Source organism: Cnephaeus nilssonii (genome assembly GCF_951640355.1).
Source record: "Cnephaeus nilssonii genome assembly, chromosome: 7".
NCBI lineage: Eukaryota > Metazoa > Chordata > Mammalia > Chiroptera > Vespertilionidae > Cnephaeus > Cnephaeus nilssonii.
This window is the reverse complement of record NC_137078.1, coordinates 24,721,821-24,745,734: the sequence shown is the minus strand read 5'-3', so window position 1 is coordinate 24,745,734 and position 23,914 is coordinate 24,721,821. Positions and strand designations below refer to the sequence as shown.

At 42.2% G+C, this 23,914-nt stretch overlaps 1 protein-coding gene across 5 annotated transcripts in view; it reads left to right on the top strand.

Annotated features, from left to right (window-relative positions):
* Nucleotides 1–23,914, top strand: part of ATXN1 (ataxin 1) — a 403,794-nt gene that overhangs the window by 240,137 nt on the left and 139,743 nt on the right. For 4 of the 5 annotated variants that reach the window (XM_079777084.1, XM_079777083.1, XM_079777085.1 and 1 more), the window contains one exon: nucleotides 19,566–19,692. The gene's annotated coding sequence lies outside the window, so the exon portion shown is untranslated. The other variant, XM_079777087.1, reaches the window with a different exon arrangement.

Below are 23,914 nucleotides of genomic sequence, written 5' to 3'. Positions count from 1 at the left end.
CTGATTAAAGGTTTGTCCATCTTGTTTATCTTTTCAAAAGAGCCAGCTCTTGGTTTCATTGATCTTTTGTATTATTTTTTAGACTCTATTTCATTTATATCAATTCTGATATTATTTCTTTTCTTCTGTTCACTTTGGTCTTTGTATGTTGTTCCTTTTTAGTTTGTTTAAGTATAGGTTAGATTGTTTATTTGAGATTTTTCTTGTTTCTTGAGGAAGACCTGTTTTTGTCACTTTTCATAATGCTATTGCTGTAGCTAATAGATTTTGGTTGTGATGTCCTCATTTTCATTTGTTTCAAGGTGTCTTTTGATTTCGTCCTTAATTTCATTGTTAACCCATTCATTGTTTAGTAACATGTTATTTAGCCTCCATGTGTTTGTTCATTTTTAGTTTTTTTCTTGTGGTTTCTAGTTTTATACCATTGTGGTCAGAGAAGGTGCTTGATATTTCATTCTTCTTAAATTTATTGAGACTTGTCTTTTGTCCTAACATGTGGTCAATCCTAGCAAATATTTCATTTGCACTAGAAAATAATGTATATTCTACTGCTTTGGGGTAAAATGCTCTGAAACTATTAATTAAATCCATCTGGTCTAATGTGTCATGTAAGGCCTCTGTTTCCTTGTTGATTTTCTGTCTGGAAGATCTATTCATTGCTGTCAATGGGGTGTTAAAATTCTCTACTACTATATTATTGTCGATCTTTCCCTTTATGTTCATCAATAATTGCTTTTGATAGTGAGGAGCTCCTATATTGGGTGCATAATGATTACAAGCATTATATCCTATTATTGGATTGATCCCTTTATCATTATGTAGTGTTCTTATTTGTCTCCTATTATAGCCTTTGTTTTAAAGTTTATTTTATCTGTTATAATTATTGCTACCCCAGCTTTCTTTACATTTCCATTTTCATGAAATATCTTTTCCATCCCTTCACTTTAACTGTGTGTGTCTGTCTTTTTATCTGAAGTGGGACTCTTGTTTTTTTTTCTGCATTCAGCTAAACTTTAGTATATTTAATCCATTTACATTTAAAGTAATTATTTATAGGTATGTATTTATTGCCATTTTATTATGCATATTTATGTTACTGTTTTTTTTTTTTTTTCTTTTTCTTTCTTCTTCTTAAAGAAATCCCTTCAACATTTCTTATAATACTGGTCTGGTAGTGATGAAATCCTTTAGGCTTTTCTTATCTGGGAAGCTCTTTATTTCTCCTTCAAACTTATTTATTTATTTTTTTAAATTTATCTTTATTGTTGAAAGTGTTACAGATGCCCCCCCTTTGTTGTGTTTTTTCCCCCATTGACCCCCTCCACCCCACACCCACTCTTCCCAGGCCTTCACCACTCTATTGTCTGTGTCCATGGGCTATGCATATATGCATATAAGTTCCCCAGTTAATCACTCTTCACCTACCCACCCAGCCCCGCCTTCCCTCTGAAATCTGTCAGTCTATTCCATGCTTCTGTGTCTCTGGATCTGTTTTGTTCCTTAGATTCCACATATTAATGAGATTATGTGATACTTATATTTCTCTGACTGGCTTATTTCATTTAGCATAATATTCTCCAGGTCTATCCATGCTATTGCAAATGGTAAGAGTTTTTGCTTTTTTACAACTGTGTAGTATTCCATTGTGTAAATGTACCATGATAGCCTTGCTGGGTAGAGTAATCTTGGTTGTAGTCCTTGTTTTTCATCACTTTGAATATTTCATGCCAATCCCTTCTGGCCTGAAAATTTTCTGTTGAGAAGTTTTCTGACAGTCTAATAGAAGCTCCCTCATATATAACTGTCTTTCTCTTGCTGCTTTTAAGATTCTCTCTTTGTCTCTAATCTTTACCATTTTAATTGTGATGTATCTTGGTGTGGGCTTCTTATGGTTCATCCTTTTGGGGACTCTCTGCATTTCCTGTACTTGTGTGTCTTTTTCCTTTACTATGTTAAAGAAGTTTTCAGTAATTATTTCTTGACTTTGGTTCTCACTCCCTGTTCTCTCTTTTCTCTTTCTGGTACCCCTATGATGTGACTATTGTAATGCTTTATGTTTTCCCAGAGGTCTCTTGATCGATTCTCATTACTTTAATTTTTTTTTCTTTTTACTGTTTTGAGTGGTTATTTTCTGCTACCTTGTCTTCCAAATTACTGATTTGATTCTCTGCTTCATCTAATCTTCTGTTGATTTCTTCTAATGTATTCATTTCAGATATTGTATTCCTCATTTCCGACTGGTTGTTTTTATGATTTCTGTGTCCCTCTTATGCTTACTATCTCTTTGTTGAGTTCTCACTGAGTTTAGACATTCTTCCCCTAAGTTCTTTGAGTATCTTTATAGCCATTCTTTTAACTCTGTGTGTGGTAGATTGCTTGCCTCCATTTCGTTTTCTTCTGTTTCTGGAGATTTCTGGTGTTCTGTTATTTAGGGCATGTTTTTTGTCTTCCTGTTTTTGCTGTTTTTCTGTATTTGTTTCTGTATATTAGGTGGTTCTTCTATGTCTCTTAGTCCTGGTATGGAGACCTTATATAGTAGACGTCATGTGGGGCCCAGTGGCACAGTCTCCCTGATCACCTGAGCCAGATGTCCAGGAGTTTCCCTTGTGTGGGTTATGTCAGCCCACCTGTTGTCGTTCAGTCTTGATTGCTGTTGGCTTGTCTGTGTGTGGGGTTGACCATCAGGCTGGATGACTGTGAGGATTGACAGTGACCACAGTGTATGAGCTGCTGTGTGGGGACTGACCCAATGAAACAGAATTTTCCACAGCAACGTCTGGTGCCTGCTGAGACCTTCCATTGGGTGTGTCACTTGTTGAACTAATTAGTCGTGCTCTGATATGGTCTGAAGCCAGCTACCAGGAATGTTGATTCTGGAGTCTCTTGGAAGGGACTTGGGTGATGATCAATGTCAGACGCTGTCTGTGACTGGCCCTTGGCTCCCTGTTAGGAGCTACAAAGTGTTCCACTGTTGGTAACTTGGCCTGGGTGCGCATGGGGGTGGGGGTGGCTAGCTTTATACTGTGGTCAGCTGCCACCAGTACTGGGCCTGGGGCAGGTCAGCAAAAGACCCATGGCACTCCGAAATCTGCTGTGACTGCCAGCTGAAAGAGCCTCAGATGATATGTCAGTTGCATGAGGCAGGTACTCAGTAAGTCACCAGGTCGGGGTGAGCAGTGTTCACCAGGTTAATACAGATAACTCAGTACCAGTGCTAGGTCTGAGGCCACTCAGCAAAAGTCTTAAGGTACTCCATGGTCAGGCACCACTGGCATGTGGCCTGTAGACCTTTTGCAATTTGGTGGGGGCTCAGGAAGTCATTAGAGCTAATAGAGTTCATCTGGCAAGAACAGATTAAGATTTGGCTGTGTGAAGGGAGGGCTCTGCACAAGAATGGTAGCACCTGTCAGACATGCAGGAAGATGTCCCTCTCTCTAAAGCCACTCAACTCAGCCTCTCCCTATGTATCTCTAGCACTGCCTCTTCCTCGGCCCCCCCCCCCCCGCCCCTCCCCTAATTTTGCCCAGAATTCCTCAAGAGATTTTCAAGGAAGACTGCGACATGGACTGAGGCTGGCCACCACCAGCAGATCCCACAGCTGTGTGCAAGCTTGGCAGGGCATGGCTGTAGGGTGTCAGCAGGGAGGGACTAGTGCAGCTCCTTGGGCTGAGTCCATTGCGGGGGTGGGGGGCGGGGTGCCGAACACAGGAACGGTTGGACTGGTCAGCATGTGGTGAAAACAGCCCTTGCCATAAAACCACACAACTCAGTCTCACCCTGTGTGCCTCTGGCATTTCCAAGGTTGCCTGGAATTCCTTGAGAGTTTTTCAAGAAAAAGCTGCAAGGCCAGGCCAGGCTGATCATCACTGACAGAGCCCAGAGGGGATACAAGCTTAGCAGGGTGGGCCTTGTGTAGTCAGGAGGGTGTGGCAAGCGTAGCTCTTCAGGCTGATGTCCTAGAGAGGGAAGTGCTTGATCTAGAAAAGATGGCCTCTGTAGATGGTGTGGGAGAGACACTTAACATAGGGACTTTGGTGGCTGTCCCTGTGGTCCGCTCCCATAGCCACACAACTCAGTCTCTCCCTGTATGACTCCTGTCCCTTCCAAGCCACCGTCCCTCCACTGGAGCCCAGGGTGAATCCTTGAGAGCGATATTTTGTGTGTTGGCTCTTTCAGAAGACACCTGGGTTTCCCACAATCTCCCGTCTCAACTAGGTGGGTGAAATCCTTGCTGATTTTCACAGCCAGATGTTCTGTGAGCTTCCTTCTCTGCACTGGTGCTCAGCATGAGGTTAAGACCCCTCACTCCTCGGTGGGGACCTCTGCAACTGAGCTATCCTTCCAGATTCTCAACCACTGCATGTGGGTGCAGGGCAGCCCTTTTCGCATCCCCACTGTTCCTACCAGTCTCAGTGTGGCTTCTTCTGTAAATCCTTGGTTATAAGACTTCTGCTCAGCTAGTCTTCAGATAGTTATTCAGGTTGATTGTTTTGTAATTTAGTTGTAGTTTTGATGTGGTCCTGGGAGAAGGTATGTGTGCGCCTACTGTGCCATCTTGGATCCCCTCCTAAGGTTTCATATATCTCAAGCATTCTCCTTTTCTTAATGTGAAATTGGACTGCCATAATTATTTTTTCTGAGTGTCCTGTCTGTTTTTGAGACATTTATAACTTGATGCATTGGACCCGGTTGACAACTCTGATATTGTAGATAGGATTGAACTTTGTGGGAAATAACATGTATTTTTTAATGCTCAAAATTATATTCTGGGCAAGTTTTGTTTTTTTATAGAGTACAGCCAGAATCCTACTGTTTTTCAATTTGTTTAAATGCAGTAGCTTAGACAACATATGTACATGTTCCGTTGAAGATAAAGGATATCATTATTTTTAGTCTATTACAAAGAAGACCACATTTTCTCTTAAATATCTTGATAAAAAGTAATTTGAACACAGTTTCTACATAAATCATTTTCAAGAGATTGGCTGTCAAGTGTATTTTTTTAAGTGCATACGAACCAATGAGACTTTGCAAATTTTGTTATATTCTAAGCCTGAAATGTGCTTGAAGATGTCAGTTTTTAAACAACACTTTGAGAAGTAGTTAGCTTAAAAGTATAGCAATTCAGAGCACACTGAGAATGATTTTGAAGAGTAAAATCTTCATATACTTGAAAGTTGACAGATCCACTACAATTAGGAGACAATCAGGTAAAACCCCCACTTGTGAACATTTTTTCCCCTAACCAAAGAATAATACTGGCCTATGAAAACCTCCAGAAAATCCTTACTCCTTTCAGCTCCCAAATCTACTGCACAGAAATTCTCTCAATTTTCTTAGGCAGTAATACACAGACACAGAAAAATAGCACTGCAATCTATTGCCCCTGGTCTTAAGGATGAATAAAACAGGCCATGAAAAATGCCAGGACTGAAATATATTTTCTCTTCAAGCCTGGAGTGCATGTGTGTGCACCAAACATACATTCATGCACAGACTTACCCATTTGTTTGAGTGCACCAGTTAGAAAGGAGAGGGGAAAATGAATTAAAGCTCTCTTCCCAGATCCTACCACCATTTCCAATATGTTGGATCAATTCTAACTACATTACACTGTTGAGAAAAGGCTTGTCAATGTGCCTCACACTTTGACAGGCAGGTTGCTGTTATGTGGAAGTTGTGCCCTCTCTACAAAAACCTGGGTATTGAAGAGTTGGAGATTTTTGTCTGATGTCCTTTGGTCTTGCTGTTTTCAATGGATTGAGCTTTGTAATCATATACTAGTATATGCATCAGATTAAATTCACAAACGAATGAGTTTAACTTCCTCACTGCTTATTATTTTTGTACCACAATAAAGGTATTTCATGGCTTATTGTCAGTTTTCACATATACTGGAAAGAATTACTGCTCCCCCACCATCTCTGTAAACTCTATCCAGCAACATTTTTGGAGTAATGTCATTTCCTCCTGGATTCAGACATACCCTTGAGGCCCACATCCCTTATATTTACATTAGAGGCCCGGTGCACGAATTCATGCACCAGTGGGGTCCCTTGGCCTGGCATGTGGGATCAGGCCAAAACTGGCTCTCCAACATCCCCCAAGGGGTCCCAGATTGTGAGAGGGTGCAGGCCAGGCCATGGGACCCCACTGGTGCATGATCAGGGCCGGAGAGGGACCGGGAGGGCTCCAGGGCGTGTCCAGCCTGTCTTGCTCAGTCATGATCAGCCGAACCCCAGCAGCAAGCTAACCTACCAGTCGGAGCATCTGCCCCCTGGTGGTCAGTGCACGTCATAGCAAGCAGTTGAGCAGCCTTAGCATATCATTAGCATATTACACTTAGATTGGTTGAACGGCTGACTGGTGGACCGGACACTTATCATATTAGGCTTTTATTATATAGGATTGCAGGAGCAGTGCCCACCATTCTCTTTAGAGAGTGTATATGAGTGTATATTCTCTAGCCCATCCAGGTGCTGGATGGAAGATGTGAAGTTGCTATTCCCTTTATTGGTCTTGGTACCAAATTATACAACCACACGTATAATGATTGGCGCTTTCCAAATGAAGAGAGACAGCATAAATGATACACACTTTGGGTTGGAAGGATTGCGTTCAAACCCATTCTCTGCCACTTCCATGTTTGTGATCCTGGGCTGCTGCTTAATCGCTCAGAGTTTGTTTCCTCGTTGGTCACATGTGAAAAATAAACCTCCTTTCACAGGGTAGTTGGGGAGATTGCGAACTAACACAGTAGATTCCGATTTCATTAGTTTTAATTTGAAATTATAATACTCTTTAATTACATCCATAACTGCCTGTAAGTGGTGCAAAGTGGCAAGAAGAGCTGCTTCACGGGTCGGCAGAGTAAACCGCAACCTCTGATGACTGACTTTAGGGCACGGCTCTCCACTGTGGTTGAATAGCATCCCATTGCCTAGACTGCACCCCAGACCAATTCAGCGAGTGTCTCTGTAGGTGGATCCCAGGCATAAGGATGTTGGAAAGCTCCCCAGATGATCACAATGTGCAGCTAAGTCTGAGATCTGCTGCTTAAGGGGGATTTGAAAGTCTCCATTTCTTCCAACCGATGATACCTGGCATTCAACAACCTGTACTTTATTCTTTTTGCTTAAACAAAAAAGGGACTAAAGCATCATGCTAAAAGTATGTCTGCCTTAGGAGGAATTAGGTTATTAAGTTCTCTCCAAAGAACCCGTGTTAGCAGGTGGGCACAGGGGTGGGAAAGAGAACCGAGGTCTCTAGATGTCTGAGAACAGGAGCAGTTCACACAGGGAAACAAATGGACCGAAGGTAATAGAGAGCCCAGCAATTTCAGGCTACCTGTTGCTTTTGGAAATTAGTCCTGGCAAAAACACCACCCAAGGCTGGTTGACTTCCCCGAAGGCTCAGAACTAGGACCCTGATTGGTCATGATTCTTAAAAACTTGCTACATCTTCAAAATGTGGAATGGGGGAGGGGGGCTCGTTCACTTGTACTCACTGTAACCAAAATTCAGTTAATTAAATTACTTTGCAAAATGATGTATATAGATATTTTTAAAGAAGCAGTATTTTAAAGAGAATAAAACATTCCATATTAAAAACTCTCTGACCCCCTTTCAACAAACGGTCCTCGGAGAGCTAGAAAAAGAAAGACACAGGGGACACATGCAAAAGAAGGAAGTTGGACCCTTCACACCACATACAAAAAATAAAATGGATTAGCAACCTAAATGTAAGAGCTCAACTATAAAACTCATAGAAGAATTCTAAAACATGACCTTGGATTTGGCAATGGGTTCTTAGATATGACACTACAAACACAAGCAACAGAAGAAAAAATAGGTAACTTAGACTTCATCAAAATAAACATGTTTTGTGAATCAAAGACACTATCAAGAAAGTGAAAAGACAGCCCACAGAATGGAAGAAAATATTTGTAAGTCATGTAACTGATAAGAGTCTCGTTTCCAGAATATATAAAGAGAACTTTTAGAATTGAACAACAAAAGGACAAACAGCCTAGTTTTAAAAGGGACAAAAGATTTGAATAGACATTTCTCCAAAGAAGGTATACAGATGTCCCATAAGCACATTGAAATGATATTCAACATCATGAGTGTAGGGAAGTGCAAATGCAAACCACGAGATAACACTTCTTACCTATTGTGATGGTCACGTTAATTAACAAATAGGAAAATTACAAGTGTTGTAAAAAATGTGGGGAAATTGGAATCCTCTTAAACTGCGGTAAAGTGGCACAGCCACTATGGAAAGTGATTTGGCAGTTCCTCAAAAGTTACATAGAATTACTGTATGACCCATAAATTCCACTCCTAGGTATATAACCAAGAGAATTGACAACAAGCATTCAAACAAAAACATTTTCAGAGCAGCATTCTGCATACAAGCCAACAAGTGGGAACAACACAAATGACCGTCAATTGATGAATAGATAAACACAATGTGGTGTATGTATACAATGGAGTATTACTCACCAAAAAAAGGAATGAAGTACTAATACATGTTACAACATGAATGAATCTTGAAAAAATTGTGCTAAGTCAGTGATTTTCAACTTTTTTCATCTCAGGGCACACAGAAACTAATTACTAAAATTCTTTGGCATACCAAAAAATATCTTTTTTTTTTTTTTTTTTGCCGATCTGACCAAAAAAAGGTATAATTTTGATTGATTTACCAAAAAAATAATAGTAATTACCACCCTTTTTGCTCCCAAGTGACTTTTAAAATAATCAGGTGCCTATACTTGTATATAAGGATTTCTGATACCAAGAATTAACCAATCAGACACAACTTTATTATGCAACTCTATGATATGACCTGTATACATGGTGGGGGGAAAATCTGCTTACAGTTGTGAGTATTCCAGTTAATAAAGCTATTGTAGTAATTATAACCTGCCTATCTTTTTTGCATATGAACAACTATAAACCTACATTTGCCCACCCCTGTATTTACCGTTCAAGAGAAGACATTTACACCAGATGGCTATTGTTGTGTTGCTGCTGCTGTTGTTTTTTTTTTATTTGACAATCGAAGGGAAAAGAGGTCAGTGCCCCGACCAAATCATCAAGTATTGCATGTTTTAAAAATTCTTGCAGCTGGGCACACTGGTTGAAAATCGCTGTGCTAAGTGAAAGAAGCCAGTCACCAAAGACCACATATTATATGATTCATTTCCTTTACATGTAACGTCCAGAACAGGCAAATCCATAGAGACAGAACACAGACGAGTGGTTGCCAGGGGCTGAGAGGAGGAGGGAATGGAGAGTGGCTATGTGGTATCTTTGGGATGTTGAAAAATCTTCTAGAATGGTGATGGTTGTACAACATTGTGAATGTACTAAGAACCACTGATTGTACACTTTAAAAATGATTAAAATGGCGAACTTTATGTCATGTGAGTTTTACCTCAATTAAAAAAATATTTCTCTGACTCTATCGCTCATTCTCTACTAGTGGTCTTACACCAATCACTTAGCCATTGCTGGAGAGTCTTGTTCCATCAGTTATCCTTTGTAGTAATTCCACTCTCATCGTATACTTTTTCCCCCTCCAATGTCATGCTTCTGCAGTCATCTACACCTGCCTTCCATTCATCACTCCTCAGGCTTTGGTCCCCAACAGATCCCAAGGCAGCGTGGCAGACATGAAAAGCCTCCATCTGCAGATTTCTCACCGGACTAGGGAAGCTCTGCATTTGCCCCAACAGAAGCTCAGGTGCCTCTTGCTTACCCAGGGGGCCTTTCTGAAATTAGAAATGGGTTTCCAGTGTGGTCCTGCCACGAGCTGGACTCATCCACCACAGCATCACCAGGGAATGTTAACGTTGGGAACAGGTGGAAGAACTCTCCTAGCATTTCCCGGCAGGCACAGGGGATTCCTGCACACTCAGTAGAGTGAAAGTCACACGTACAAAAATGTAAATTTGTGTGAGATGTAAGGCTGCTACTCGCAGAGCTTAAGTGCTTTTAATTCTGGGTAATAGTGCTGATGGCTTTGGAGATTGAGCTCTGAGCCGACCGAGGGCTCCAAAAGTAGAAGGAAGCTATATTCATCATTGTCTTAATTTTCTTTTTTTTCTTTTTTTTTTCTGCAGGGGTCAGCAGAAATCAGATTTTTTTTTTTCTTTTTAGATCAGTGTTAGTGTGATTATGATGATCCTGAAAGACCTGTATGGGGAGAATGCTGCAGTCTGAATTAAAAATAGCACTTTATGTCCTCCCACACGCAGCACTTGAGGGTTCTGAATGCCTTTTATAAATGCAGACTTTCTGCCTGGCTACATAAAAGAACCTGTCACTTCATTTCCATAACGAAGTCATTCCCAGGAGAATTCCATTGTTTTAGCAATAGAATTTTTGTAAAAGGCCTCTTATTTTGCCTGAAAAAAGGTAACAAAAATGAACTTTTGAGAGCTTATTCGACAAAACAATTAAGGAGCTAGAAATTTTCTTCTTTCTTGATATATTGGGAGTTGTAAGTGTGAGAATCTTCTGTGCCTTGATATTAGGATAAACCCCCTAAACCTGGCAGGTGCAGGGGAAGGGGAGAACACCTGTTATTCTTTCTTGTGATAGAAATGGGGGTAGGCCTTTCCCTGAGAAGGTGCGACTAGAGCCTGGTGATAAACGAGTGGTGCTCATTCTAAAGAGTTCTAAATATTTATTTTGAAAGAGATGTAGGAAACTTTTAGAATGCTCAGTCTGTAAATAAATTCCATAGGATTTTTAATGAAACATGATCAAATCATCAGGTATTTTAAATATTGGGACTGTATCTTGCTGCGGTCCTTTACTCAGAAAATTCTAGTTGATACTCCCCTTTATTTGAGTTTACAAGATTGTAGCAAGTGGAGTGGTGTTTCCTTACACGCGGTTACTTGTGACTGGCTCAAGTAGGCATACGTGCATGTGCTTGCTTTCAGCACCCTGTCCGTCTCTCCACCCTCCCCACCCCCCCCCACCCCCATCCACACAATGATCTTTGTTCCAAATAGGATACCAACCCTTCCACTCCACATTCATAGAACAAGAATCATCGCATTTCTTGGTACTTCCCCAGCACCAAGTAACCCACATCAAAGTATACCTGTGTTTGGTGTTTCGACAGGTAATCCTTGGACTTAATGCCAAGTGGCATTTCTGTTACATGCTGTTCACAGCCGAGACCATTGGAATCTCAGTTTTAAGCTAGAATAGTTTCATTAAGCCTCCTCCCGAAGGAGAGAAGTTTTCAATAGTGCCTTTGTCTTGCAATATTCTTTTTTTCTGACTCCATCAGAAAGCTGTAATATTTAAACAAGGAGGCAGCTGCCTGGATTAGTATCAAAAAAGAGGTTAAAATATAGAGTTGTTACATATTTTTGGCTTTTAATTTAATAAAACACAAAAAGAAGACACACGAGCTTGAGTAATGATACTATAACTTACAAAGTATGATTAGAGAGAGGTCCTGTTGTAGCTACACTTTTACATAGTTATATTTATTTCCTTTTTTTTTAGACATTCTCTTTTTAATATATATTTTTATTGATTTTAGAGAAGGAAGAGGGAGATAGAAACATCAATGAGGAGAGGGGATCATTGATCGGCTGCCTCCTGCACATCCCCTACTGGGGATCGAGCCAGCAACCTGGGCATGTGCCCTGAGTGGGAAACAAACCATGACTTCCTGGTTCATAGATCGATGCTCAGCCACTTAGCCACACCTGTTGGGCCATAGTTATATTTCATTAAGTAAAAAAAAGTACTGAGGCTTTGGTAGGTTGCTTCCAGAGTTCTGGATACCATTGGTGATTTCTCTTAACTTGTATTTATCCAAAAGGATGGTCTGGGGGTGGGGGAATACTATCTGGTCTTTTTTTCCTTTGACTCACCTTTTGGTAATTTGTGAAGTGAGGCCAAATAAAATACTCGAGAATACTATCATATGACTCCTAATATGATGGCAACAGAGAATGAGAGGAAAATATTTAAGTTTCTTAGGATTTCTACTAATTTTACTTTTTAAAGGAGAGCAAATAGAGCAGAAACGGAAGGAAATTTAAAGTCAGGAGACTCCTCACAGTGGCTCCTCTGGGACCGTAACAGCTCATGATGAACAAATGCTTTATAACAATGAACCCAGGAAGCACAGGCGGCCCTTCCCCTTCCTTCCAGGGACTTGAACACCCGAAGAAGGAACCACTGCCCTTCTGGAGCAGCGTGCACAAACTCCCCCGCAGGGAGGAGGTGTGTGAAGACTCAGCTGCCTGATGGCCGTAACCCTGGGCACGTGTGGTGTCCAGGGTCTTGATCCACATTCCTGTTAGGCTTCAGCAACCCATGTGGGATCAGGGTATTAAACAAATAAGGCCAGGAAAGAATTGTCAATAAGAAACACCTGTGAAAATCCTAATTTCCTGAAGATGTCGTTCTCCGGCTGTTGAGTACAGATAAGGTATTTCTTAATGTGGATTTTCATCTTATTCCTGAGATGCAGCCATACTTTTCCCTGGATGCATAATTACATTGCTTGGCAAACTCCGCTGTCTACCAGGAAGGAGATGGAAGCTGCATACAAGTATAGACCCCTGCCGAGTCTAAATATGTGTGGATAAAGCCTTGCCTTTATTTGATGAGCTGTGCTAATCGTAGGAATAGTGGCATGGATCAACAGGAATTACAGTTTTTAAAAAGTTTGATCATAGTATTTTTGAGCATATTTTTCTCTTGGATTATGTGTTCTTTAGGCAGATAACTAATTTTAAGTTTTCTTTGCTTTGTGTTTTTTTTATCATTATCTTTTTTATCTAAACACAATCCAGCTAATAGCAGTAGAAAATGTTCCCAATGCATGCTTGATACCCAAGGATTGCCAGTTTGGAAAAATATTTTACAATGGCTAAAGCACACAAATCATTGAGTGTTGATTGACCAGAGATTGCATGATAGGGATGCGTAAATTGTATTTTTCAGAATACCTTAGGTTTGGGCTTCATCTCACCCTTCACCTCCCTCCGGTTCTCCTGGAAATCCGACTAAGTGCTCCTACTCTCAGGAAAGTTCTGCGTTGCCCTCGCCTTCCCTGTGGCAGGAAGGGGCATTTCGGTTTCCATGACTGATGTACAGGCTCCTTTGTGAGCCAGCCGGGTCGGGCTCTGCACCCTGCAGGGCTGAGCTGCTCGTCCAGAGGAAGCGTTTGTGAACTGCCAATCCCAGGAGCCCTGGCTGCTTCTCCGCAGGAAGAAGATACAGAGTCAGTATTTAGTCTTGGTTGGAAAAACAGGCTCTTGCAGAGTATTTCATTGATTGACTGAGCGGTTTCCATCTTGGCTTATGTAATGGTTTTTCTTAATGTAATGGTGTATCTTAAGGAAAAGGAATAAAAACTGTAGGAACTCACACTCACAAAAGTACTTCTGATTAAGTTGTATGTAGCATAGGAGGATGGAAGAAAGAAGATGGAAAAAGTCGGACTTGAACAGGTGTTGGTAGGTATGGCCTGAATTTTAACATGTGGAAGAGAAATGTGAGCTTTCAGAGATGAAGAGAGAAGTGGGGTTTGGCTGGTACAACATGCATGAGGGGAGAAGTAGGAGATGAAGTTGGAAAAGCATGTTGGGGCCAGATTGTGAAGGTCTTAAACATCAGATTTTAGAAGATTTGCAGCGAGCTGTAGGAACCAGCACCACGGTATGGCATGGGGAATTAGAATTATATAATCTGCTTTAGGAAGTCTGGTCCAGGAAAGATGACTCAGATGGTTTGGAGGGAGAATAGTGAAGGCAAGGAGACCAATGAGCAGGCTGTGTGCGAGGAGTAGATCTGACCCAGCGTGGCGGTGTGGGAATAGAGTGCAGGCTTGTGAGGACTTGACAACTGATGGATGCGGGGGGGAAGAGAAGAAGACAATGACGCCTTTAGCATGGATTAGAAATAAAAGAGGAGGACTGGTTTTCGGGAAAAAATATGAGAAATTTTGAAATAGACATATTTATTTTTATACTGCATATCTCCAGCAGCTTGTGAGGGGATATGATGGGCCCAGGATACAGATTAAGAACTATATGCAGTAAAAGGAAATTGTCATAGAAAAGAGAGAGCACTGAGCATGGGACCTTGGGGAATACATACCCTTGGGTTAGAGGAAGAACAGGAGGGGACGAAAGCCGAGGAACTAGCAGCAAAGTGATGTAAGGAACCCCACAATAGTACCATCTCCGAGAAACCAGGAGTACTAGGATATTTTGGTGCAAGAGACAAAACTCAAAGTGATTTAGGCAAACAAAAAAAACCCGAATTCATTGTATCCTATATGTATTAGTTTTCTATTGTTGCAGAACCAATTACCATAAACTTAGTCACTTAAAACAATATCCATGTTATTCTCACAGTTTCTGCGGGTCAGAAGTCTAGCCACAGTTTAGCTGGATTCTCCACTCAGGGTTTCATAACACTGAAATCAAAGTGCTGGCTGGACTGCATTCTCCTTGGGGGCTCATGGCTGTCTTTTGAGCTCACATGTTCATTGGCAGAATTTATTTCCTTGTGATTGTAGGACTGAGGCTCCTGTTCTGTTGCTGACTGTGGGCTAGGCACCGCTCTCAGCTCCTGCTCTCTCCCGGTCCTCGCCACATCGTGTTGCTCCCTCCCCCTACAGCCCTCTCCTGCTTTGAGTCTGAGTCCTGGAAAAACCTGCCTCCCTGAAGGCTCACCTGATTAGTCGCTAAACTCACCCTGGGTAATCTTTCTATTTTAAGGTAGATCGATTTAGGAGCTTAATTTCATCTGCAAAATCCCTTCATAGCAGCAACAACCAGATTCGTGTTTGATTGAATAACTAGGAGGTGTGTGTGCCCTAGAGGGCAGGGCAGTTTGGGGGCCACTTTAGCATTTGCCGGGGATAAATCTAACTTTTGGCATGGCTGGGTCCACGGGACCTCACTGTTGTCAGGACCCAGTCCTTCTGTCTTTCAGCTTTGCTCCCTGCTGAGGAGCTTCCTTGTCATGTGGGCTTTCCTCACCAGGTGGTAGGAGCAGCTCTTTGTAGACCATGCTTCCCTGGCCTCGCTAGGACAGGTGCCTTATTTCCTCAGATCAGCCAGTCTGAGGGGCTTTGATTGGCATGGCACTGGTCACCTGCCTACCCCTAAGACAGTCATCATTGGCCAGAGGGATGTGTAGTAGGTCTGATTCTCTAGACCTACTGTGTTAGATATTGTAAAAGAAGCCAGGTAGAAAAGAGCCACTGCATTTAGAAGGCAGGAAGCCATCTGAAACAAAGAAAAGGTTTACTTAAAAAACAAGAGGGGTGGAAGTCAAACTCCAAGAGTTTAAGATGTGCCTGGGACAATACCAACACTGAGTTTATACTACGCGTTAACATGTTTGTTGGTGAACAGGAGAAAGGTGATAGCCATCTGGAAATGTACCAGGATATAGGCAAGGTCTTTCAGGAATAGCAATGGCTGATACCTTTGCAAGGAGTTTCCAGTAAAGGAAAAAGATGGACGGAGAGACAGAGGGCTGAATTGACCCTGACAGGACCTGAAGCCAGTAGGAAGAGAACAGACTATGACTCAAGGCTGAACGCCACCAAAAGTTTTCCCAGGTTATAAAGTGTGTGAGCCTTTTTGTTTTTGGCCATCTGTCACCTCTTTGGAAGAGACCGATAAGAGTCCTTCCGACGTAGCCCTCCGGAGAGAGTAATTACATATACTCAAAAGATCCTTAGCCGCTGTCTAATCCACAAAGGCTTGCCCTTAGAGCAGGGTTCTGTGGACCAGCAGCATCAGCATCACCTGGGAACTGGTTAGACCCCACACCTACTGAATCAGACATCCTGCGGAGGGGACCCAGCAACCTGGTTGAACAAGACCTCCAGGATTTTCTGACGGTGGTTCGGGTTTGAGAAGCTCTTCATACATCTCCCCTCCACAGACAAGGGTTTCCTTCATAATGGCCTTTGAAAAACGGTGAGGATCAAAGATATAGGTTCCTAGTGACCTGGGGTGCGGAGTGGGTTGTAAATCTTGAAAGGAGATGGCAACTGTTCAAAAGCCACCCGCAACTAAAAATACAATGGGCCGGAAGAACAGAGGAGCGAGAGCTGAGTTATAACTTAATTGTTCTCCCGTGTATGGAGGGCTTTCATTTGGATGGTAAGCATCGTAGGAGCTCCGGGTCCCTGGAGGACAGAGAAAACTGAGAAGCGCTTAAATTATAGCTAGAGAGCAGTGGTTCCTTTGGAGTACAGCTTAAGCCGTAGAACAGGTTTTGGAAATGGATCATTTAATTTAAATTCAGGCTCTTCTCATAGACACTCTGAGGAGGCTGCAAAAGAAGGGCATGGCAAGGTTCCTTTCACCAAGGAGCTTAAAAGCTTTTCAAGCCTTCAAGACTTAAATAAATCCAGTGGAACATAAACAGACAATACAACTGAACGCGGAATTGAAAAGGACTTGGGTTAACATGTGTGATGGACACTGTAAGTGCTGTGGGCAGTCAGGGGAAGGAGAAATTGGCACGGTGTCATTTTCTCCTCTCGACGGGAAGAAGCTGCCAGCCGGGCAGGGTTTCCAGGGCTGGTGAGGGCTGCTGGACACCTCAGGTTCAAGAAGTCCTTTTCCTTGCCCTCCCTTGTCTTCCCAAGTTTTCTAGTTTGTCAAAGCTACTGAGTCAAAGCGAGGGTTTGTATTTCAAGACCGAACGTGGAGTGTTTTATTATTTTTGGTTTTATGAGAAACTTGTAGGAGAAATTACATTTTATCCTGGGTGTCTTAAATGGAAAGAGATGCAGGTAAAAATTCGGCTTATTCGTTTCAAATAGATTTTCAAACTAACTCCATTCACGGGGAGAGCATGAATAAGCCTGCCTGAGCAAGCCTTTGTTTCGTAGGATGAGGAAAGCAAATAACTGATATTCCTTAGTGGAAGAATTAAATTGTACCAGATCTGGGACGTAGGGAACAGTTTTATTTCTTTGCAAAGTATTACGTGGGTAAGTAAACAGGTAACCAAGCCGCAAACCAAGACAGAAGGTTTCTAAGACACTCTTTTTAAAAAATGAATTTTGATTTTTTTCAATTACAGTTGACATATTATATTAGGTACATGGATATAAATGCCATTTAAGAGCATGAGAGAAATAAAAAAAAAATTGTTAATCTAGAGGAAGCCAGCAAATTTGAAACCTAATGCAAAGTACTAAGAAGATTTTTTTTTCAGACATTTACATGTGATGTGATCTGTTTTTAGCTCTTTTTGGAGAGGGTTTTCTTAACTCCAGCTGTGGCATGCAGGTGTTAGCAGAGAGCTTCTTTTCCTTGTGATGATGGGGTGAGTGAGATGCATTAGGAGGCCAGAGTGGACCTCTGCTGTCACATCAGATTTAATACCTGCACTTATGGGGTTCCTCTCCAGGAAACCACTAAGTGTGCGCTGCTCTGATGGGCCTGGCAGTCAGAAAGAAGAATCAGCTTTTTTTTAAAAAAAAAAAAAATTGAAATACAATTGACATGTAACATGATGTTAGTTTCCGGTGTACAACAATGATTCGATATGTCTATATATTGCAAAGCAGTCACCACAATAACTCTAGCTAATAACATAAAGTCTATTGCTCAATTCTTGATTTAAGTCAAGGAGACCCAGTTGAAATGGCCAGAAACACACACACAAGAGGACGTAGAACTCAGTTGTTCATCTCTGGATGACATCCCCTAAGGACAGGCTGTTTCCTCTCCCTGGAAACCCCATGCCTGGCTAACTTCCCCTCATCTTTCACTACTCTGCTTAAATGTTACTTTTGTGAGAAAAGCCTTCTGAGCCCCTCCTTCCAAATAGGGTACCTGCCCCGTTATGAATGCAAATGACAGTTCTTATTTTTCGTTCGCAATACCTGTTCAGTGTTCACATCTTATACATAAACTAAAAAGAGTTTGCTAGGATTCTTTCATGCCGTCCCTGTGAGGCAAGGAGCTCCTTGGCGGCATGGTTCTTGTCTGATTTGCTCACCACTGAAAATATAGAACCTGGTGGGGATGCTAAGCACCAAGTAAAAATTTGGCATGAATGAGTTAATTAATAAGCAAGCACTTTGTGAGCTGTGTTCACTATGAAAGCATGGTTAATTATATCGGCAGCAGACACCTCCTTTCTCTCTTCTGTCCTAATTTCTTTCTCTCCAATTTTTAGTTCTTTATTTTGAGGTAGAATTTGTCAGTGTTTTACCAATTCCACATCTGAGATTTGACATCACTCATTGTTGTCTTATTTTTTGAGATAAGGGACCACTTTTCTCTCTCAAAAATATTACACCCACCATGCTAATGCTGCGATTGCCGCCTTTACTCAGCCTGTGCTCATGGCTTTGAAAGGCCCTGGAGCGGGGGGGGTGATTTATTTGGGAAGCAAACAGGACCCCAGCGCAGCACTTAGAATCTGTTTCCTCTCGTCCCCAACACCACTCGTGTGTGTTCCTTTACCTCAAGTATGTTCCTCAAGGATTCCCAAGTCAAAATAACTTGATCATATTGGCCCAGAAAAGGCTGTTTCTGGCTCTGTCTTCAAGAAGGGAAAAATTTTAAAAATCCAGGTGTGGAAAATATTAAAGATCAAAATATGAATAGGTCTTTTCTTTAAAAGCAGCAAACACAAATGACCCAGTCCTTCCCCCGCAGGTCCTCTGTGCACCACAACTGTGTCTAAGTGTTATCCTTGGTGGGCGGAAATGGCAGACGGCCAAGTGGAAAATTTCACAGCCCCGCAAACCTCCAGCGCACTAAACACTGCACACCAGCCACCCAAGGGAGTCCTGTGGCTGGACCAGGTCATGATGCGCCTGCACACACCTCTCACCACCTTCCTTCCACTCCCCCTTCCTCTTCCCTTCCTGCCCCGGGCCCTCAGTTTCTTTCTCCCTGAGATTCCAGACCTCTGTTTCCCTCACCCCCTCCCTGGAAGGAGGAATCAGCCTGGTGGCCCTTGCCGAGGTTTGGAAGTTTGAAGGCCCCAGGGACTGTCAGTTGTTGGTGGCTGGCCAAGGCTGGCTTTTATATTCTGGCTCAGAGCTCTGTAACAGGCTTATGACCACTGACAATGCTTTGTGTTTACATAGTGCCTTTCTTCTCAGGAACTGTGAGTGCTTTGCAAGAGTGATCTTATTGATCTTCCCAACCACCCAGTAAGGTATGAAAATGGCAAGAGGTCCCAGCTCCCCGCTTTCTGCAGAGAGTAAAACCAAGGGTTTATTTTGAGGCTGTGTTGCAAGTTTGCATCTCAGCTGGCATTGCCTCTGAAGTCTCCCAGAGCTGGCTTCAACTTCATGGGGGGCGGGGAGGAGCAGGGCGAAAGGTTGGCCATGGTATGCTGCTGTGTCTCCTGGGGCAAGAGCAAAACTATTGAATTTCTTTTTCACAAAAAGGTAGGGGAGAATGGTCTTTGGCGAATGATCAATTAGTCTAATTGATTGTGAACTTCATTTGTTGAGATAAAGAATGACTTGATGGTGCATTGACCTTTTCTTTCTCTTCTGTTCTATTCCCATGCTAGGTTTTCCTCACGTCTCTGTGAAAGAGGAAAGATCACGCCTGAGCCCAGGAGCACTCCAGCTTCTCGTGGGAAGTCTCCATGGTGAAGGAAGGCTGGGGCCCCCGGTGAACCGCGCACAGTGAATGTTGTAAGTTAACAGGAGCAGCATCTGCAGCGGCTTGCCTTGCAAGGAGTCGTGAATCATTGGATGTGGCTGAGTCAGGCTGATGAAGGAAGGGGTGTTCATGTTAGTGCTAGGTGATCATCCAATTAATTTTTTTTTTAGGGGAGAGGTTCTGTTTTCATTTGCTGCAAGCTTGCCTTTCTCACAGCTTCCATGGAGCACTTCTCACTTTCTCCTTCTGGAAGGAAGAGTGGGATACAGTGATTCTTTCATTGTAGGAATGCCCTTGCTCCTGGTGCAGTTCAGTGGTATCAAGTTTAAACAGCCTCGCAGTTCTTTTAGGTTGGATGGGTAGGGTTCATGTTCTCTGGGCTAAGAATTAGCCACCGAGATTGCCACCAGCAGTGATTTTTATTGGTGTGAAGTGTTTGATTGGAATGAATCTTTTTTGGGGGTTTTCAAAAATCTGAGGTATGCAAGTATAGTCAGTTGTTTTAGGTGCTTCTCTTACTGAAACTTGGCTGGTTGACTGGTTTTTATGGGGCTCCTGGGTTGGGACTTTGAGATTAGTCAGGTAGGTCCTGCAGGTCAGCTGCTGGTCGCCTTACGTGAGGCATTGGAGGACCAAGTAATTGAAGAAACAGTACCCGGTGGCTTCAAAGGGCTTACCCGCCTAGACACTTAGAGGTTGGGCCAGCTCTGCTTTCTGGAGATTTTACCTCAGTGCTAGACCATGTCCCCAAAAGAAGTTAAGAAGAGGTTGTTTTTTTTAAAAAAAATATATATTTTTATAGATTTCTGAGAGGAAAGGAGAGGGAGAGAGAGATAGAAACATCAATGATGAGAGAGAATCATTGATCAGCTGCCTCATGCACACCCCACACTGGAGATTGAGCCCACAACCTGGGCAAGTGCTCTGACCGGGAAACGAACCATGACCTCCTGGTTCATAGGTCATCGCTCAAGCACTGAGCCATGCCAGCTGGGCAGTTTAGAAGAGTTTTGACCAGGAAAGAATACGGCGACAGGAAGCCCAGGATGGTATGTTCCTAGGACAGTGGTCGGCAAACTCATTAGTCAACAGAGCGGCAAACTGTGGCTCGCGAGCCGCAGTTTGCCGACCACTGGCCTAGGAACATACCACCTTTAAAATTTAGAAAGTGAGAAGCCAGCTTTGACTAAGGTCTTATACAAATGTCTATAAATATATACATACTTAATGCAATATATACTTAATGTATGTATACACACACTTAATATATACTATATATTTGTATATGTATTATGTATACATAAATACATATACTTGTTTTTATGTGTGTACACAACATATGTGTAAATGGCTATATACATACATAAATAACTTTATATAGTTAAGTTTTCAGCTTAATAACACAGTCAGGAAACTTTTCTAGGTGCCTGTTACCTATATTTTTTTCCAGTTTCATAAAATATTTTGAAAAGCAAGGTTTAGTAATGTGAGGGCATATATCAAGGAGAAAAAGCTTTAACGTTGAAGAGAAAAATTTCCACTGAATTTTTTTATTTCATGGTTTTCTAAATATTTTTATTAAAGTATGCATATTTAGCCATATAAATGGCTTAAATAGTGTATTAAAGTAAGTTTATACACTATTGGAAATCTCCCAGTGCGTCATAGTGAACAGGCTAAGAGCGATGCTGGTGTTTTAATGTGCTTCCATTTCGTATGTATGAGCACCTTGGTTCTAGGAGAAAGTACACAACTCCTGGAATCGATGGATCTGAATTCTGTTCCCCATCCTATTGTCAAGGACAGCTAAGTTCATAGCCTTGGGCAAGTCACTGGCCCCATGGAGTGGTATTCTGTGAGTTTGTAACTTGCTCCAGGCTACTGCTTATGGATCAGTTGGCATCTTGGTTGGGGCCCACGTAAGGGGCAGAGCGTTGTATGAGGCACTTTAATACTTAATCAAAAGTATCTCTTATTGTGAAAGTGTCCTTTACTATATGGACTAATTTGGGGCCTTGTGAGATCTGGGAGCTGCAATATTAGTGTGTTTTACTGGAAATTGTTTTCTCAATCAGGTAGCTATTAGAGTGTACTTCCGGAAATGGTTTTAAAGCATTTTCATCGTAGGAAACAAGTGTCTTATGAAAAAGTGGTTTAGGTTTCCGATTACCTTGTAATGAGCACTGCAGTTACTATAATCAATCTAACTTTTTTTTTTTTAATCTTGTGGGTTTTTGTTTAAACCATTGCTTTGAACTGCTCATGTGATACCATGTCAAGCCTCAAAGAGTAAGTGAGGTTTTCAAAGACATTCTGAACATAAACTTTCAGGTAGTCAATGATTTGACACAATTTTAATGCACTGCTGTTCTTAAAATGTTGAGCACAGCCTTATGGTGAAGGAAAAGAATGATTATTTCTGTCTTCACCGTGATACCCTTTCCACCAGGCCCTCCCAGGTCCACCGGGTAGTCCAAAGGTGTTCACTAGACTGCTTTCTAAGAATATAGTTGTAGTCAGTTACATTTAGGAACCACACCCATTGGTCTGTTCGAAAATTAAATATGAGCCACTTTTGAAATTAACTTTTTTAAAACTGTCCACCATCATACTCAAACATTTACTTACTTTGTAAGCAAGGAGGTGGTGATCGATATTTCTTTCCTGAGCATCCCTGCTTCCTTAAATAGGACTTCTCAAGTTACCTTTTCAAAGTAGCCTGCCCTGACCTGTATAAAACAGCACCCACCCCATCTCTATCCTCTAGCCTATCTTATTTTTTAAACACCTTACACATTATATATTTACTAGAGGCCCGGTGCACGAAATTCGTGCATGGGTAGGGTCGCTAGGCCTGGCTGGTGATCAGGGCTGATCTGTGGGGCGACTGGCCAGGAGATCGGCTCGCCAGCCCACCCCGCCCCCGCTGCTGCCACTGGTCACCTCCCTCTGCAAGGCAATCGACGGGGCAATTGTGGGGGGCCCTGCTGGCACCCGCCATGGCTGGCCTGGGGCCTGCAGGCTGGGGGCAGCTCCTGTGTTGAGCGTCTGCCCCCTGGTGGTCAGTGTGCATCATAGCGATCGGTCGTTCTACTCGTCATTCCGCCGTTCAGTCGATTTGCATATTAGGCTTTTATTATATAGGATTTTTAATCGTCCATTTCTGTAACTAGACTGTAAACTCCATGAAAGCAAAAATCATTGTTTTATTACTATTAATAATTTGCTGGTGAATCTCTAAGACCTAGAGGGCTGCAGGGCCCACAGTGGGCACTCGGTTGATATCTGAGTGACTGTCCAAGGACAGAGTAAATATGAGCCCGGGCTTCTGTGTGGGCCTAAGCCATCATGAAGGAACATAAACGAAATTCTGATGAGTATTGGGTAGTGGGGAGAGACTAGGCTATTTTCTAAAATCCTTAGAAGTAGATGGTAAATGCCTATGATGTATTTAAGTAAATGTGTGAAAGGAAACAACATGCTTTTAAAAAAGGCTTTATAGAACTATCAATAGAGTTTGGGGATTTTCTGATACTTTTTAAAAAAATTCTGCACTGTGTGTGTTTCCTCTGCTTTTTCATGCGAGTGGTTTGCTTTATCGCTCATTTGTGAGCAGCCCGCTCTGGCGTTCTGTGGAAGGTGGTGGTTTGCCTCTTATAATCACATCATTTTATGACCCTTCCCAAAGTGGGAACCAGGTTTGAAGTGCTCAGTCTGCCTAGAAACTCACCGCTTACTGAATAGCATCATTTTCATGTTGTGTACTTTTGGGTGACACATAATTGGAAATGAAGAACGGTATGCCCACACAAATTAAGTTCATCTCACCTCTGTGTGGTGCGCAAGGGAAGTTCACACAGGTTAAGGAGGCATCATTCTACGTGGCTTTTGCAGATCACAATAATAAAGGTTTCTTGAATTTGGTGTGTTTATCGACCCCCTTTTCAGAGTAACTGCTCTGAGCGCAGAAGTTACACATTCCTAGGGAGAAATGGAAAGACTAAAATAAACACCTGTGTGCCTATTTGCACAGTATTATGCTGTCTTCAGAAGCTTTGAAAAATGGAAGCTGATTTCTAGTCTCCAGAGTAAGGGAATTACATGGACCCCCTCTAATCAGAGTGATTGGGGAATTTCCCTGTGTCTGTTGATCTGTACCTTTTAGATTTGCCATCTTTGATGCCAGATCCTCTGGCACTATCATAAAAAAAAAAATCTGAGGTAGAGACGGTTCGGGAGAGAAGGGGAGATTTT